This window comes from Paroedura picta, chromosome 2, assembly GCF_049243985.1.
Source record: "Paroedura picta isolate Pp20150507F chromosome 2, Ppicta_v3.0, whole genome shotgun sequence".
NCBI classification, from domain to species: domain Eukaryota; kingdom Metazoa; phylum Chordata; class Lepidosauria; order Squamata; family Gekkonidae; genus Paroedura; species Paroedura picta.
The window spans coordinates 118,517,251-118,535,161 of NC_135370.1; the positions used below are offsets into that span (position 1 = coordinate 118,517,251).

A 17,911-nucleotide genomic window follows, 5' to 3' on the forward strand; every position below is an offset into this window, starting at 1 on the left:
GAGACTTTTAACCTTCATCAGGCAATTGTTACCATCAGAGAGCCTGTAGCTATAGCTGTATATAAGTACAAGCAAGACTATCATCCATGGATTTGATAATTAGTTAATGAATATATGTGGAATAATGAGTTTCTCCAAATTTACTTGAGAGCTTTGTTGCATTTCGGGCAACTTGAACTCGCTAACCACAAAGCCTTCTGGGCTACATCCTTTGAATTCTTTCTCAGAAGAGGATGAGCTTAGGAGATTCATGCAAAGTGTTTAAAATCCTTCCCTCAAGAAATGTATATACAATCACCTGGCTAAGCAGAAGCAGCTGCAATCCATCCACTGCATTGAAAGAACAAGCAGATATAAGGGGAGTACAGGCAATAACAAGCCTGAAGTAAATGTCATCTTAAAGAAGAGACAGTTGGAATGTCATATTACAATGCACCAAGGTAAAACTCCAGGGTGGCATATTGAAGAGGATTTGAGTTCACCTTTCCTTAACAACTCCCCCTCCTGAAACTGTTCTGTAAAAACAATAGCTAACCTTCAATGGGAACATAATAGACAAACTGAATGAAGCATCACTAGATTATTTGATTGTAGTGTAGCAGAACCTTTTCATTAAGTTTTCAGTCTTGATGTACAGGAAACGAATAAATAAAAGTATTTAATTGTGTTTTTTAAGTCAATCAAATAGTATTGTCTTCTTCACTTCTTGCTTCCGTTAAGCACCCAACATCATCAATCATGTATTTTGTGTGTGTGTGTGTGTGTGTGTGTGTATACACACACACACACATACACTGGCCAGGTGTTTCACAGTCCATGAAATAATATAGAGTCATGAACCACGAAGAAGGACTGTGACCACAGCAAGTCCATTGGAGAACCATACTTATAGATTTATGTAAGGTTTCTAACCTCCTTGGTAACCAAGGGATGCTAGTGCAGCAAGCAAAATACTCAGCCAAAGAAGTCTTTCATGTCATCACATTGTAATCACATCTCCCTACATCAGAATCTCTGTATGGAAAAAAAGACTACCAGTATTCATCTGTCATGCAGCATGCATGAAAACATTCAAGCTAAGTTGCCAGACTCTGAGAAATGTTCTGTCACAGGACTTGAGTGTCACAGGACATGCTGACTTGAGTTCACCTATAGCACCTCATCTTTCATAATAAAATTGACAGAAGTTCTGAAGTTCTGTTGCAGTGTGTAATTAAGTAGGCATGTATGAAAAAGACACAATTTTAACAAAAGACATAATCAGGACTGTAAACTGAGGCAGCAAACCTGCACCAGCAACACAGACATCACAGAAAACTTTACATAAGAAACAGCAGTTCCCAAACACTGACTAATTTCCATTTTGTTATCAATCTATGCTAGCCAAGAGCATCTGGAACAGCTTTCTGAATCCACATATCCATCATTTCAGCTGAGCAGGCTGAAATGCACAAGGGATAAAATGCCAGCTATTGCCAACATGTCAGGTTAAAGGAGGAGCAGGGGCTATACCATAAACATTTTTTCTCTACAAAAAAATACTAGAAGCCTCTAAAATAATCACCTCCAAAGATCAGATAGCAGCAACATGTATTATTATTTTTATAAGTTATTACTGTGCTATACAAACATCACAGTAGCTGGTATCTGGTGCTGTTAAGTAAGCAGAGAATACCTTGATTTCAGCTCTTAATAAGAAGTACGTACAAACTGAAATAGTTAAAAGAAAGGGCAGAGAGAGCCCTTGGGCTTACCTTTCTGTTAGTTCCTCCTTAAAACTTCTCCAAGTGAAATTAAAATTCCTCCAGCTTTACCTGCATTCTTTCAAGTCACAGCAGAGCTCAACAATTAGTTTTCAAAAGGTCCATTTACTGATCATCCAGTCCCAGCAAAACACGTCCAAGCGACTTTGTCAAAAGTAAGCCCAAAATGCAAAGGAAAATGTGGAAGAAGGGGGGGGGGGAAGGAAGAGCGGATGAGGAGGCAAAGGAATCAGTAGCCCAGGAATAGAAATCCCCCTTTGCACGATATGCCTGCCTCTTTGCTCATCAAAACTGTAGAGCAAACTGTCAGTGGTAGCCTCCAATAGCTGCTGTGCATGCTGCAGACAGTACGTCTCACTGTTACCTTCCCAGACGGGAAAAAAGGATTCAAAGAACAGAAAAGGCTGCCTCCACTCCCCCTCCCCCCCAAAAAAAAAATCAGGTAGAATGCCAGCTACTCACTCACTCCATCCAATTAATCAAGACAAGGATGGCTTGGTCACTAGAGGCATCTCCTTCCAGGGTGCACGGGATTATGGCAAGGTTATTAATCTTGCTTTGCTGCATCCCCCTCCACCCCCTACATTCAGCAGCCTGCATTGAGATGATTGCCAGCTCTGTCTCTGTCCCTGTTCTACTGCATTTTGCTCAGCCCTCCCTTGCTGCAAGTGAAACACAGCGGAGGGAGGAATACTAATAAGGTGGTTAGCTACAGTTTCTTCAAAGCAGAGTCTACACACTGTGTGTGTGTGTGTGTTCATATGCACACGTGTGTCCAAGGGGAGAAGAGACAGCATGTCAATGTTTATGGAGAGCACTCTCTGGATATGCTTGTGGTTGCTACATGAAAACTGCTTCCACATATATCAGAGGCAGAATTTATTTTGAATTACTTCTTTTAAAGAAAATCTGAGATGTGGAGTCTTATTCTATTGATAATATAATGCAAAATTTCCTGAAAGCCTAAGGTCATGTCTTGGCAGTTGGGAGAGAAATGAATGTTCAAAAGAAAAGAGGAACTGAGTTAGTAATATTTAAGATCTGCTAACACCTCACCTGGAGCACTATACAGAAGTGATGCTTAAATGCAGGACCAGGGTGGGAACAGCAATAAAGATGGATGATGGTGTAGTGGTTAAGAGTGTGGACTTCTAATCTGGCGAGCCAGGTTTGATTCTGCACTCCCCCACATGCGGCCAGCTGGGTGACCTTGGGCTCACCACAGCACTGATAAAGCTGTTCTGACGGAGCAGTAATATAAGGACTCTCTCAGCGTCACCTACCTCATGGGGTACCTGTTGTAGGGAGAGAAAGGAGAAGGCAACAATAAGCCGCTTTGAGACTCCTTCTGGTAGAGAAAAGTGGCATATAAGAACCAACTCTTCTTCTACTAAAGAAATGACTGAATCACCTGGTGTTTTTATTAGTTGAGTCTTGGCATTATTGTTATTTCCCCATTCTTTTTCATGCTTGGCTATTTCGCCAAAATGTCAATGCGATATTTTCCGTTACCCATTTTTATCCCTACTCTGCTCCCCAATAAAATGAAGAATCAGTGCAATACATCACCTTTAATGAGATGCCTTGGAGCAAAGAGAAGGGAATTTGATCATCTATGTTCAACTTCATCCATAGAGCTGCTTTGAGGGGGATTTGTTCTCTTAGAATAAAGAGGCTACAAGTGATTGTGCCAAGATTTGCTTAGAGTTCAAGCAGGTAAACTGTTGTTGGCTGTAATCCTAGATGTATCCAGCAGATGCTGTTAGATATGACTCAGACATGAACCATGGGGTTAAGAGGAATCTATGCCAGCCAAGAATGTCCATAATTCAAAATGGCTTCCACAGACTGTTTTCCTTTCCTTTGCCATGGTGGAACAATCTGGACTAATTTAAGACATGAAGAATCTGCTTGCTGTGTTACCAGGTCCTAGCTACTGGTTTTGCTTAGATGGGCATAAAGTCATGCAAATCTAAATTTGATACTGGCTTTCTGATGGTGACTAAAACCTTAAGCATGTTGACCAGAAAATAAGTCTCACTCCATTAATATTAGCAAGTTTCCACCCAGTGAATGGATGAGACGAGACAATTGCATGCAGGATCATATTAACCCAATAAGATATACTCAGCTTCTTCTATCACAGGTTAGATCTATGGATTACCTCTTTAGGCTGCTTGTATAGGGGCATTCCAACCCTTGATCGAAAACTCAGCATATCAAATAAAACTATGGCTCATCTTATATTGCCTATGAATGAACCTGCTCAAAGAGATTCCAAGGCACATCTGTCTCCCCACCAAGGGTCAGCTTATATTATCTAGAATCAAGGGAGTCCTCTCACCAAATCCCTCTAACAATAATAAGCAATAGGCAGCTGGATTGGGTGAACTGTTTTCATGCATCCCTGGATGATTCATAATACTGGTCAAAACACCTATACTACATTCAGTTCCTGCCAACCTCATGAAAGCCTCTCTGATCCTCTGGCCAGACCTAGTAAGAACTAAACCACCCCAAAGAAGACAGGATGTAACAAGCAACAGTTCCAACAAAATCTGTCCCTGGTTCACACTTGACTTGTACTAGAATATTGGAGAATATTCTCCTTGGAGAATCCTAGGGGATGCATTTTGGTTTGTGTTAACTGTCATATTGAGAATTGGGAAAGAGCTCTCAGGTCAATTGAGGCAGAAAGTTAATATGGGACTCGGTTTCTTTGTACTAAAACCATTGTTTGCACTGCTAGTCTGAGCAACCAGGATAGTTCTAAAGAAATATTACTTCATCAGATGTGCCTGAAAGAAAACAATGTTGTGCTCCCCAGTGCCATCCACTATAACTGCCACAACAGAGAAGCCATACTATAAATCCTTTGCATCATGGGTTGCAGCAACAGTCTGGATGTCAGCTATTGGTTTTGTAAGAAGGCAGAATAAAAGTGCCCAGAAGACAACACAGTAATGAAGCTGTTCCTTCATCGTAACAGAAGGTAAGGAAAAGGTATTTAATGGTACATAGAAACAGCATTCAGTTGTGGACTACTTAGATCCAGTTGCCATCTCAGAATGTTCTGCATATTTGATTAATAGAGCTTACTGCTGTTGAATCCCAACTGCATGCATTAGGTCTTTTAGAGGGCTACATGCTAAATATTTGTATTACAGAGCTAGGGAGAGTGTAATACTTAAGTTATCTATTTGTATGCCAGCAACTCAATCCAGACCTTAACAGGTGTGCCAAATACTGAATGATGTACACTATTTGCTTAGAAGTGATCTCTATTTAAGACTAGAGAACTTACTTCTGATTAGTGGTGCCGAGTATTTCAATATGTAATATAAGAGTATTCCACTTTCACATTCATACTGGTGCTATGGAGACAGAAGTAGGTGTGCAAGCCAGGGACCACCAGTAAAAGAAGACGAAAGGGTTTATGTAACTTGTACTGTTCCAAAAGCTTTCTTTTTCTAATGTCAATTCAAAAACATTGTTCTGTTACAGCCACACTGTGTAGGAAAAGCTTGAAATGCAAACCAAAAATAAACTCTACAAAAGGAAATGCAAGAGAATGAAAGTATATTTACTTTAAACAACTATATTTATTTCATATATTTTTATACTGCCCTCACTTGCAGCTCAGGGAGGTTCACAGGGAACATGTAACCAATAATACATATACAACGTGGTAACTGCATCAATCAAATAACTGTAACATCCATAACAAAGAACATGTAATATTTGCTTTATCATTTCAACCATAACCCAACAAACTGGTCAAATAGGGCATGGCTGGGTGGCTCTGGAGGGCCCCATAGCTGTTGTCAGTTTCAATGGTCTCAACCAAATGCTTGGCTGAAGAGCTCCATTTGGCAGGCCTTGCAGAACTGTGCTAGCTCTGTCAGGGCCTGGATCTCCTCTGGGAGCTTATTCCACCAAGTGGGGGCTAGGAAATAGAATTATATGGCTCTGTTTGAGGCCAGATGTGCTTCCTTGAGACCAGGGATCACTAGCCAGTTGGAATTGGCTGAATGTAAAACACTTTGAGGAGTGTACACAGAGAGGCAGTCCCTCTGAGCCCAGACTGTGAATAACTATAAAGGTTATTACCAAGACCTTAAATTTGATCCAGGATTCAGCTGGCAACCAGTGCAGCTGTTTGAACATGGGACAGATGTGGGCCCTCTAAGGTGTTCCTGTGATAACCCTGGCTACTGCCTTCTGGTCCAGTTGTAGTTTCCAGAGCAGGGATAAGGGTAGGCCCATGTAGAGCAAATTGCAGAAATCTAATCTAGAGATGACTGTCACACGAATCACTGTGGCTAGATGTTCTAGGTAGGGTGCTAGTAGGTTGGCTTGGTGCAAGCAGAAAAACGCCATCCATGCTACTATTGTAACATGCACCTCCATATCCAGGCTGGATAATCACAACTGCACTAGGGCTCATTTTGCCCAGACACAGGACCGCTACCTTCAAAGGGTTGAGCTTCAGATTACTCTGCTTGATCCATTTTGTCACTGCTTCCAGGCATCTGGCTAAGGACTTTGGGGGGTGAATCTGGGCAGCCATCCATCAGGAGGAATAGTTGGGTGTCATCTGCTATTGATAATATCTAAGTCAAACCTCTGTATCAGCTTAGCAAGACAGCGCATAAAGGTAAAATTAGAGAAAGGACCAATCCCTATAGTACTGCATATGTGAATTGGCAGTGGCTCACTTGTTTCTCTCCAATTGCTACCATCTGTCAGTGACTCTAGAGAAAGGAGATCAGCCATTGGAATGCTGTCCTTCATATCCCGGCATCAGTGAGGCCATGAGCTAAGAGCTCATGGTCAACTATTTTGAACACTTCCATGAGGTTGAGTAATATGAGCAGCACCAACACACCCTTGTCCAGCTGGTGACAGAGGTCTTCTATCAGGGCGAGCAGCATTGTTTCCACCCAATGGCCTGGAATGGATCAAAGACTGAAGCTTCATCCAGGAATGCTGATATTTCATCTACAGCAGCCCTTTCCACCACCTTTCCCAGGAACACTAGATGCAAAATGGGGTGGTAGTTGGCAGGTTCCTACAGATCCAAGGATTATTTCTTCAGAATTGGATGTACCACTGTTTCCTTCAGTCCCTCTGGGAATTCTCCTATTGACAGGGAGAGGTTGATGATCTTCGGGAGGGGGCCCACAATCCTATCATTGGCTCTTTTCCGTAGTCATGAGGGGCAGGTTTCTAATGGGCATGTGGTTGGTCTCACTAAAGCTGTCATCGTGTCCACTTCAGTCACAATGAACTGTCTGAAGTCATTCAATGTTCCTTCCAGAGGCAGCCAACAGGCATCTAGTTCATTTTATGTGTTCAAGGCTTTTTTAAAATCACTTTGCTATGCTTAAATTCTCTAGTGAACTACTGCTCACTTGCTATCTGCAGAAATTCAAAAGTTGCATGGAAAAGCCAAAGTTTATTTTCAGCACTGGCTGTAGATATGCCCAAAGGCTTAGGCCAAGCATACTTCTAGAACACAGAAGGTAGTGTAACAGGAGACTAAACTCCAACTGATACGAATCAGGAAAAAATGTGATCTGTAATAAATGGGATAAAGGGATCTAAGTAATCATAAATGTGATATACTCTAATATTCAGAGAGAGTCATTTACAATGACAAGAAATAGCAGCACTGCAACTGGATAGATTCATATTAAGGGTTAAAACAGATTAATATACAAGAATAAAATACAAAATAATTATGGTAAATACTATCAGTAGTAGACCAGGGACTATATAATAAGCTTGAACAAATAGTACAACTTTCCCCTAGTGCCAAATAAAGCAACAAAGTGATCAAATGGATATATTTGGACAAGATAATCCTAATTTCAAAGGTAGGCTAGTCCAGTGAAAGTGCTCAGGAGAACAGCTAGGTTCAAGCCTAGTAGCACTTAAGGAACTGACCTACCAGGAAGGAGCTGAACCATCCTGAATTCCCATCCTTGGTAAGTAATGTTGTTGCTTAAAGTTCTCAATTAAAGTTCTCTATATTTAAAATATGGGCTGTTTTCAGTTTAACTCATCTAGCAGAAGCTTTCTGATAGGAATAACATTGCACAATGCAGTCCAAGGCCTTTGATTTTGCACATGCAATGAATGTTCTATTAGCAGTATCACAGTTTTCACGAGCTCATAGCAGACACCCTCCCCCCACCCTCAACAATGGTTCCTCCAGAAATCTGTTCCTTCTCACTATCTGGCAGCTTTTGAAGGAGGACAGGCCCAAGGATCAAAGCACAGGCAGTCACAGCACTGCCAAACCTATCCACCACTACCATGGCAGAATTCTCACTTTGATGATTGTTGGGAACTTGATGGAATTGAATTTTTATAATGATAACTAGGGTTGCCAGCTCTCTCCCTTTCTCTTGAAATGCTACATGTGCCTTTAAAATCTCTAAAGGTTCCTCTTTTTTCCTCTCAACCTTTTCCTCAGTTTGCTGCAGTAGGCAGAACTCCAGTTTGATCCCACAGCAGGTGGGATTAGAAAGTGGTTGAAGAATGCCATTGAGAAATGGGGTGGGAGGCCCAGTAGCAGCTGGCAGTCCAGTGTTGAACAGTCAGTTATATGTTCCCTTCAAAGAAAGGGAGGAATTATCTTCTTAAGCATTTGAATCTGTGGAGGATGTACAAAATGTAATGCATGCTACTTACTATGCAACAACTGTGCTTTCATTTTCCATGGCTTCTTGGGCAAAGAAGGATGAAACTATAAGGACCTCATCCCCTCCTCCAGCTGAGACTGCATTGGCTAGTGGGATCATTTTTTTTTTAAATTAGTCTTGCTTAAGAACAAAAAACCCTTTCAGCACCAAGAACATCACCCCAAAAAACCAAGAACATCACCCAATATATCCTAACCTATCCCAGAGGTGTATGTCCAGCTGGTTTGCCTAATACAATCACATCCCTTGCCCTAAGGGATTCTCCACCAAGGCAATATGAACCCACCACTGGGAAATCCTTAAATATTGCTAATCACTTTAATATCCAATTCATCCAGGATGGGCCACCAGGAGGACATTTAATCCCATCATTCATTCTCTGTGAATATGCTAAAGTTGTCCAATGATCACCCCAACTTAGAATTTCATCTATTTCCCTACTAATTTTCACACCAGATTTTGACAGCAATTAACTTCAAACTGCCCAGTCAAATTTGATATTCATATCTTGGGCCAATCATGTTCCTGGGAAGGTGGATTCCCACGTATAGCTATGGGAGCCTTCCCCATAAAAAGACCATTCCAACTCAGCGGAAAGGTATGCCAGGTTCTTCCATTACCTGAATACTTCTTCTTCCATTACCTGAAGGGAGCTTTGCAGGCTCCCTTTCCCACTTTCTTGATGCTCTTCTTGACAGACATCCACTGCATCTGCTCCTGGACCTCTCCAGATCTCAAGTTTAGCATTTGAGGTTGCATGTCCCTTCTCTAAAACTTCCCAGTTTCCTCTTTTCTACACTTTATAATGTGCACTTGCTGCTGTATGTATGTGTGTGTGTGAGAGAGAGCGAGAGTATGCTTGGGTAATCCATTCTCATGTGCCTAGTGTAGGTTCTTTACATTTTTACTTTTATGTGTATTTTGTATACAATAAACCTATGTCTTTATAATCGCTCACTCTCTTTCCTCATAGTTTTATTTTGCGTTATTCCCACCATGATCCATCCTAGTATAAACAGACTGTATTATTCTTTTCTGGAACTGTTGGTAAAGCTAATTTCCCCTTCTTTGGATCCAGTTTGGGTAATAGTATGTCTAGTGGTTATAAAGGTAGACTAAGATCTAGGGAACCTAAATCCTTGCTGTATCTTGAAGCTCACTGAGTGAGCAGGCATTCTTTCCATGTAAACCTAGTCTACCTCACAGGGCTGTGGAGGATGGAGGATGGAGGATGTTGTATACCTCCATGATTTCCGTGGAAGTAGGATGGGATAAAAGTGTACTGTAAAAAACATTGTTTTGGCTGGCTGATATTTCTAGAGATGCTAGCTTCTAGGTGGGACCTGGGGATCCCCTGAAAATTCAGCTCATCTTCATACTTACAGAGAATAGCTCTTCTCAAGAAAATTGATACTTTGGAAGGTGGACTGCATGGCTTTCGACCTCATTGAGGTCCCTGTCATCCCCAGACTCCATCCCAAATTAACAGGAGCTTTCCAACCTAGATCTGGCAACCCTTCCCCCCCCCCCATTCCCTCTCAATGGCCAGGGGGATCTAGCACCCCTAGACATTTTCTTTCCTCTGCTTCAGGAGAAAGAGAAAGATAGGTGTGGAGAATGTCTGTAATGATAGTGTCCCAAGGGAGAGGTCTTTTGAAGCTATATATATATATATATATATATATATATATATATATCTTAAGGTTTGTAACAGTTGAAAGGTTAATCCAGGTTAGGCATGAAATAAAAACTTCATTTGGCAGTGGGACAGAAAGCACTTATGTACAGTGGGACAGAAAGCACTTACGTACAGTGGGACAGAAAGCACTTATGTATGAGTAGTGCTGAGAATGTGAAAATAACACTCAAATTTTTCTCTCTCTTTTTTCTTTCAGTTTGTCACAGAGTTGATTCACATTTAGAGCCTGGCCTGTATTTACAGCTGTGTGAGATGGAGATGCCACAAAAAGCAATCTAGGGGTTAAACATGCAACCATCTATGGCTGCTTTTCAGTCTAAAAAGATATCAGAAAGCTATGAATGCACCTGCTTGCATAGAAGTGCTGTGGTTCTCTCCTTTGTGTCTCAGTAAGAGGGGCCCTAATATGATCTCTTTCTAATGTCTTTAGATAATGGAGGTAACTAGATTAGACTATTATCCCAATAACCAGTAATAAATAAGATTTACAGAGGGAAATTAATTATGTCAATTAATAGTCTACCATTAATTGTCTCATTGCACTCTAATGTAGCTTAGCCAAGCTTGTTGTGCATTCTAATTGTAATTTTTTCCCCTTAACTTCTGTATCATTTCATGGGCAGAAAGTTGCATTATGCAATTGATTTCCAATGCCACATTTGTAAATGAGCAGCTATCCCTTAGTATTAGGGTAAAATGACCTCAGAAAGCAACAGATTTCTACAATTCCTCTCACAAATCACTAAAAGGTTTGGGATTTTTGTTTGTTGTTGTTGTCTTAAACAGTGGTCCCCAACCTTTTTCCAGCTGGGGACCGGCGGGGCAATTGCCCCACCCGTGCAGCGCGCATGCACGGCTGCGCTGCACATGCGCACGTGCGCCATACGCGGCCAAAAGTGCCGTGCATGCACGATTTCGGTCGCGCATGGCGCATGTGCAATGCGCGGCACGGCCCTGATCCCCTCTCCTCCCTCCCACAGTAAGAAGCTTCCCCAGCCGCAAGCTTGTGGCCCGGGGAAGTTTTTACTGCGGGGGGGGGCGGGGAGAGGGAACCGCGGCCCGGCGCCCTGGCCTTCGCAGCCTGGCGCTGGGCCACAGACCGCAGGTTGGGGACCACTGGTCTTAAAAATCTCTTAATTTTCCATTTCAAATGTTTAGAATAGAGATCTAGGCAAACCCAGAAAGAAATAACAGTTTTAACAGATCTGCCTTAAAAACCCTCAGGTATGTTGTTTGATGAACAATCTCTAAATCTGCCCCCCACCCAACCTGGTAAACTATGATGGCATCCTGGAGATGTTGAAAACACCCCTGAGAAATTTCAGTAGGTGTTTTCTTTTTTCTTTTTCTTTTTTCATTTTCTCTTAACTCAAGTTGTCCAAGATGGGATCCACAAACTTGCACTGAATGTTGTGTTGAGTGAAATTTTGGAAGCAGCTATAGCTTTTGTTTTATTCTCACGACAGCAAGCTTTTTAGATGAGATAGTCACTCATTGACTTTCATGACAGCATGAGGATTTGAATTTATGTGTTTGTTTGTTTGTTTGTTTGTTTGACTTTTAGACCACCTCACTGCAAGTGGGCTCAGGGCAGTGTATTCCACCAGGTTGGAGCCAAGGGATCAAGAACAAGTTGTGATTCACCAAGCAGGGGAACATATTGGAAAGAGGCAGTCCCTCAGATACACAGGGCCCAGACTTGGGCATTCCTAATACTAGTCTAACCATTACACCAGGCTAATTGTGTTCACAGAGCAAGAACTCTTAATCTTCATCAAATAACTGTTGTAGAAAATAAATTATTTTGAGAAATATGCTTAAATGTACAAGACTAGCCCTATGATATCTAGCCAGGAAAATTTTACACATAGTTTAAACCCATTACTGTGGGTCTTATCCTCTCCTGTCAACGGGAACTGGTCCCTGCCCTCCTCCAAGTGACAACCTTTCAAATACTTAGAGAGAGCAACCATGTCCCTACTCAACTTCGTCTCCAGGCTGAACATTCCCAAATCCTTCAGTCTTTCATTATAGAGCTTGGTCCCCAGGGCCCAGATCATCCTCATTGCTCTCCTCTGAACCTTCTCATTCTTGTCTACATCCTTTTTGAAGTTAGGCCTCCAGAACTGCACACAAAACTGGTGCTGATTGACCTATGTTTCAGTTTCATTTTTTTTGAACTGGAATACCTATCATCCAGCCCTCTCAATTCCTGGTAAATAGATGGGGAAGAAATGGAGGTAGTGACAGATTTTATTTTCATGGGCTCCAAGATCACTGCAGATGGGGACTGCAGCAAAGAAATTAAAAGATGCTTGCTCCTGGGGAGGAAACCTATGGAAATTCTAGACAGCATCCTAAAAAGCAGAGACATTACCCTGCCAACGAAAGTGCGTCTAGTCAAGGCTATGGTCTTCCCAGTTGCAATGTATGGCTGTGAAAGTTGGACCATAAAGAAGGCTGAGCGTCAAAGAATTGAGGCTTTTGAACTCTGGTGCTGGAGAAGACTCTTGCTAGTCCCTTGGACTGCAAGGCGAACAAACCGGTCAGTCCTAGAGGAGATCAGCCCTGACTGCTCCTTAGAAGGCCAGATCATGAAGATGAAACTCAAATACCTCATGAGAAGGAAGGACTCTCTGGAGAAGAGCCTGATGCTGGGAGCAATTGAGGGCAAAAGAAGAAGGGGACAACAGAGAATGAGGTGGCTGGATGGAGTCACTGAAGCAGTTGGAGCAAACTTAAATGGACTCCGGGGAATGGTAGAGGACAGGAAGGCCTGGAGGATCATTGTCCATGGGGTCGCGATGGGTCGGACATGACTTCGCACCTAACAACAACAACAACAACACCTATCATAATCCTAACATTGGTGACCAATTTCCAACTGCTTTCTAGGGAGTTGTGCCTGGTACGGATAGATGTACACATACATGTTTTTATTTTTATAAATCCACTTCACATATCCTTGTGACTTAGAACATTATCTTCTTCATTTTATCCTCACAACAACTCTTTGAGGTAGTTTAGAATAAAAGAAAGAATGGCTCAAAGTCACCCAGCAAGCTTCTATAGCAGAATGGGAAATTGAACCTGGGTTCCACAATCATCCTGAATTTGGTGGCCAATTTTCAAATGCTTATTTATTTTCTGCTGGGTTGTGTATCTTGCAAACAGATAACATTACTTCCATTGCAAATAACATTGCAAGAGACGGCTCTGGAGATACCCGGAACAGAATGTTCAAATTTCCTTCATTTTCAGCACTACAGCTCCCATGGTCATCTTGACACTGGAGGCCAATTTTGAAATACCCTGCTTTATTTTATTTTAGTTTGTATTTGATGAGTAAGACCTCCTGCAAGAACACCCCTTATCTTTCATAGCAAATAGCATGGGGGATAGGGTTGCCAGCCAGTGGTTGACACTCAGTGGAAGGTTGGGGGGAAAGAACATGAGGGGCAGTGCAACTTCATTTCTGGGATGAAACCAGAAGTGGCAATTTACTGGATCCTAGATCAACATTACATCATTTCTGGATTTGCCCTAGAAATAAACATGGGAATAGGCATGAAGGTGCCTTTTACAGAATCAGAGCATTGGCCTATGAAGGTTGGTATTGCCTGCTCAGCCTGGCAGCATCTATTCTGCTTCTCAAGCTGAGATTTTTCACATCTCCTAACTTATCTTCCCCTGCCCCCCCCCCCTGAAATGCCTTTTGTGTGTCAGGCAGATACTCTACCACAGAGCCACAGCCCTGACCCATGATATCGTGCCATCAATGTGACTTCAATTTTTGCGCCCCCACCCCCTTGGTAGCCTACTGGGTGGTGATAGGTAGCTGCAAGCAACAGGTCTGTAGAGGGAGACATCAATTAGCAATTAACAAGAAAACAGGAAGCACCAATGTGAGGAGGCTACCAAGTTAATTAGCATACACACACACACTCTCAAAACTTTTTATCTTCTTTGGAGTCCTGTCAGAATGACTCCGGACTCCCAGATTTATTTCATTGTCTTTCCTCAGTGGCTAGGACTGCATTTACAATTCATATAAGACAAAGCAAAGCCTCAATCTCAGTTAATTTATTGAGCTATTTTAAGTGACCTCACAGTCTCTTGATACAATAAAATGTACTTTTAAATTCTATTAGGCAAGGAAGAACTTTCTCCCTCTCCCTGTCTCTGAGGATCCAGCCTTCAAGTGAAGGATACAAGGATGCTCCTGGATTCTTGAGGGAGACATGGCAGCCCAGGGCCAGCATGTTCCAATTCTCTTCAAGTTTGGTACTGCAAATCCCACAATCACCCTGAAGCTAGCAGTCAGTTTTTGAATGCCTAATTTTATTTTCTGATTAGTTATGCTTGCAACAAATAGAGAACTTTATTTCCATAGCAAATGCCACCGGGGGGGGGGGGGGCTGGAGATAATATGAGCCAGGATGATTCAATTTCCTTCATGTTTGGTGCTGCAACTCCCATGAACACCAATTGTGAGAAGCCTAGATTTAGTGGCTGATGAGTTATGCCTGCCATAGACAGAGGGACAGGTGGATGCCTGCTTTTATTATTATGGAAGATGATTAGAAAAGGAGAATGCAGCTGAAACAGGCATTACTCCTGTAGGGAAACTGGCATAATGTAAGCTGTATTCGCTACATATTCTAAGTAAGGTCAGGTTTTACAGTGTTACAGAACAGTATTTCACTGCTCTATGGGATCTCTGAACCATATCACATATAGTACATTTTTTAACAACCCATCAGAGAAGATTGCACAACATAATGAGGTAATGGCTATCACAGAATCTGCCTTATTTCCAAGGAGCACATTTGGAAGTCAATCCAAGTATAAAGTTATCCGAGAGTTCCTTTCTCCTTAAGCATTCTCTGAAGGCAGATTCATCGTAAAGTTATATAAGAAACTTTTTTGTAATAAGAAGCTTGGCCACAATTGGTGCAAATCTAGATTAGGTAGCTCATTGGAGGATTAAGTGCAGTAACATGAAAATAATGGAAAGAAGAGACAATCCAACAGATTGTTACCATCCACAGAGTTTCTTACCTCCTCCCTCTCCCTGAACCCCCAAAGAAATTGTAGTGTTTGGCTCCTCCACAGTACACTCACTGTGGAGATAGTTAAATGGTCTGTCCTAAAGTCAGAAAGATGCAGCAGACAGGATGTCTTCAAAAACTTCCTCTAATGTGCAGAAGAGCAAAAGAGGGAACAACTTATACTTAACAACGGCTGGAGTCTCCACTGACAACAACCCAATTCTAACTAGCATATTCCAGAGGACATACCTTTCTGTGTGAAGAGAGGGAGTTTCATATACTAAAGGTAAAGGTAAAGGTATCCCCTGTGCAAGCACCGGGTCATGTCTGACCCTTGGGGTGACGCCCTCCAGCGGTTTCATGGCAGACTCAATACGGGGTGGTTTGCCAGTGCCTTCCCCAGTCATTACCGTTTGCCCCCCAGCAAGCTGGGTACTCATTTTACCGACCTCGGAAGGATGGAAGGCTGAGTCGACCTTGAGCCGGCTGCTGGGATTGAACTCCCAGCCTCATGGGCAGCAAAGCTTTCAGACTGCATTTCTGCTGCCTTACCACTCTGCGCCACAAGAGACTCATTTTCATATACTACATCCCCTCTATTTATAAGAGCATCCTATAATGTGACAATTCCCCATTACAAGTTTGGGGTCACAAGTTTAAGCACATCATTCTCCTCCAGGAATGAAAGTTTTTTACTTATGTGTAACAAAATAACCATATTTACAGCAGGGACTGACTCATCCCCCCTCTTGATCTGGGTACATGTCTGTTGTGGATTTGTTGACAATTCTAGAGGCTTTGAGGAATGAGCAGTGTCTCTGGGCACAGAGTGCTGCAGTGACTTCTGGGACCACAGGAATTGGGACAGTGCTCAGACATCAAAGTGCTGTTATTTCCAGGAAAGATTTATGTGGGAACAGGTTGTGGTGCATCCAAAGCTCTGCAGGGCAGCAGTAAATGAACCTTTTGCAGGTGCCTCCATTTTCTGTAGGTTGTCCAACAGAGGTTTTCACTGTATATGCTCCTGGTTCATCCCTCTCCACAGTAACAGTCATAGGTGCCCAGCTTTTGCTTGTTGTCACACAGCTTTCATTGCCAGCTCAGAGTGGTGGTAGGGGCTTTGTTCCCCTATCACAGTAGAACATATGTTGCTGTTGAATTGTGTGAAGACACGCATATACTCATTTGGGTAGTATTGAGGATAAGCAAGCAACATACTATGCAAAAGTCCTCCCATTAACAATTGGGCAGGAGAGAAGTGAAGTCTCATAACCAAAGTATTCCAGGATGATCAGATTTTGCACAACTGTTTAATTCTGGTTCTCAGTCTTAGTGACTGTGCTCCCAGATATATGTATAGTTGGACTTCCCAAGTATGAAATAGAGACCAGACAATTTTCACTGATGGCTTGCTCCTCAGATATGACACTAGGAGAAGTTGGAGACAACATACCTTCTCAACTGATCCACATGTCTCCGGACCAGCCTTCCATCTTGTAAGGTGACATAATAAGACATAGAGTCTATAACTATTCTTACAGTAAGAGGCATTGACAAAGGACCCAAGTCAAAAATTTTAACCGACTGCATCTCCATTAAAAAAAAATCTGTTGTTTTGATTGTCTGTCATGTTTCCATTCCTGTTGCTATTGTTTATCACACCTTCTAGGTATGGGTGCAACAAACTGAACCTGGACCTCAATTTCCTGCCCGTTAACATTTCAGCTGAAGATAGAATGTGGTAGAATGTGGTGAAGACAGCTGTGGTAGAATGTGGTGAAATTCTATAGCTGAACAAATAATGAGCAAGCCTTATAATGAGATTTTCACCCAGCGTCAGGGAAATATCTTCTTTAAAGGACTGCACTGAGTGTTCTGCTAGGTCATTCAATGCCAGGTGAAGGGGAGCCATAGCAGACTCTTGGCTATCAAAAGACTATTCCATGTGCTCAATATCCTGGTCCATTCCTGTCCATCCCAGGTAGATTTTAGCTTAGACTATCATCTTAGTGATCCCAGGTTGGGCCTGGTGTAGGTCCTTTAAAATGGTCTCCCATACTTTGTATGGAATCACCTCATGGGCAACCCACAATACATGTCCATCATAGACTCTCCTTCCCCATCAACATTGGTTGAATAGTATAAGTTCTTTTTCTTCCAAAAATCTCAGGCATCCTCTCAATATAAATTCCCTTTGGCCATCATGGGATCTGTATCAGTCCATGACTTTATCTGTCTGGCTGTCACTGGTGGAGTGGCAAGGCAATCTATTAGTAAGACACAGTCATCATTTACTCCACAGACTAACCTATCCCTTAACATCTGTGTCAACATGGCACCATAATTGCCGTTCTGAGAAAGCTTCCTCAGTTCAGCAATTAAATCCCTTACAGACCCCCAGTTTTTCTGTATCATGAATTAATTTTAAAATGTTCCACCAACTAATTAGGAGCAGGATTAAAGTGGTTCTGCAACAGAAATACTAACTCTCCAAAGGTTTAATCACTGGATTTTTCAGGTAGTAAGTGATTTTTCATTAAATCATACATGGAAGGTCCCATGCTGCTGAACAGAATTGCTTTCTTCTTCTTCTCATCTATGACATTATGTGCAGTGAAAATTGTGTGAGAATTTCAAAGTATTCCTCCCAAGTTTGTTGTTGCTGATCAAATTGGGTAGCAGACAGTG

The 17,911-nt window shown here is 42.1% G+C and overlaps 1 protein-coding gene across 10 annotated transcripts in view; it reads right to left on the reverse strand.

The window, feature by feature from the left end:
* Window positions 1–17,911, reverse strand: part of LRRC4C (leucine rich repeat containing 4C) — a 1,070,267-nt gene that overhangs the window by 992,927 nt on the left and 59,429 nt on the right. For 6 of the 10 annotated variants that reach the window (XM_077322212.1, XM_077322207.1, XM_077322211.1 and 3 more), the window contains exon 1: window positions 1,755–2,317. The exons of 1 other annotated variant lie outside the window; for it this stretch is intronic. The gene's annotated coding sequence lies outside the window, so the exon portion shown is untranslated. Of the gene's footprint in view, window positions 1–1,754; window positions 2,319–17,911 lie in introns of those variants that run through there. 3 more of the 10 variants (XM_077322213.1, XM_077322209.1, XM_077322203.1) reach the window with 1 other exon arrangement.